General features: G+C 58.3%; 1 protein-coding gene across 11 annotated transcripts in view; it reads right to left on the bottom strand.

The window, feature by feature from the left end:
- Positions 1-210, bottom strand: part of SLX4IP (SLX4 interacting protein) — a 222678-nt gene extending 222468 nt beyond the window's left edge. For 4 of the 11 annotated variants that reach the window (XM_010834210.1, XM_010834202.1, XM_010834206.1 and 1 more), the window contains exon 1: positions 119-201. The gene's annotated coding sequence lies outside the window, so the exon portion shown is untranslated. Of the gene's footprint in view, positions 1-118 lie in introns of all 11 variants that reach the window. The other 7 variants (XM_010834213.1, XM_010834208.1, XM_010834201.1 and 4 more) reach the window with 6 other exon arrangements.
- Between the last annotated feature and the right edge of the window lie 1038 nt (positions 211-1248).

A 1248-nucleotide genomic window follows, 5' to 3' on the forward strand; every position in this document is an offset into this window, starting at 1 on the left:
AAGAATTCAGGAAAGGTTCACTAATCAAAGGAAATAACCGAAGCGGGAGAGGAGCTGGACTCACAGCTGAGTGCAAGGGAAGGAACATCTTAGGTTCCCAGCATTTCCAAGTTCTTACCTACGATGGTGGCAGGGTTTGGGGTCGGGCTTTTGTTTAGTTACTGTCCAGGGTACCTGGCTGTGCAAACTCAGACTAGAAAGGAGGCCAGAGGCTCACAAGCCAGCCTTTGGAAGCTCTGGTGTTCCGGATGCCGATCTCCTTCCCGCTTCCCGGGCGCGCAGAAAAGCCCTGCAGCCGCCGCCCAAACACAAGATGGCCTGGGCTGCTTCGAGGCCCGCTTGAAGCCACAACCAGGACTTAAGATGGCGGCGAACACTAAGCTAACGGCCGGAAGAGCGCGCGGGATCTTCCAAAAACAAAAATGTCCTCCGTGCAAGGTCTCGCGGCTTCCAACGAGGGCCCAAAACAATCATGGCGGTGAAGGACCTCTATCTAGAGACCGCGAACAAGGCGAGCTCGATTGGCCGGTGACAAACCAGTTACCCGCTATGCCAGGGAGAAGGGCGATCGAGAGAGAGAAAAATAAAACGCAACATTTCTGTGACACAGAATGTTTCTTGAAAATTACTAGCACAAAAAGGGGAAAAGTCTCCCGAATGTTTGATGGGGAACGAGTATAGAAAACACGGGTTGGCAGATGAAGGTGGCTTTCTCAATGGCGGGTGCATTGTGAGACAGTTATCCATGAGCATAACTTCTCTTACAGTTCCTTTGAACAGAAGAATGCAGTCTTGGCCCTCGAGCGCATCAGCGGGAGGGGTGACGGCACGGACATGAGCTAGCCGGCGAGCGCACAGACTCAGGGGCCTCCGACCCCCGTAAGCCCCCGCGAGGACGAGGGGCGGACGGCGCACCGCTGAGGGCCTCCCGCACGCCCCACTCCACAGGGGCGGCCGCGGCGGCGCCCTCTCTCCGGGTCTTCTGGGCGGTCGCTCCGGAAAACCGGGGCTGGTGAGCGGCCGCGGGATCCGGAGCGTCGCCCTTGGTCAAGGCCGGAAGGCCCGGGACCCGCCGAGAGCGGTTGGTCACGTTTCCATTCCATGAGCGCCTCTTAAGCGCGGGCAAAAAGGGAGACACTGTGCCTCAGCAAGGCCGTGTGACCCGTCATTTAACGTTTCCACTTCCGACAGTGTGCCTAGAGAGACACCAGACGAGCCCCGCCCCCGGTCTTCCGGTCGCCACCCCCG

The sequence above is a fragment of the Bison bison genome, unplaced genomic scaffold (genome assembly GCF_000754665.1).
Source record: "Bison bison bison isolate TAMUID 2011002044 unplaced genomic scaffold, Bison_UMD1.0 scf7180017864030, whole genome shotgun sequence".
Classification (NCBI taxonomy): domain Eukaryota; kingdom Metazoa; phylum Chordata; class Mammalia; order Artiodactyla; family Bovidae; genus Bison; species Bison bison.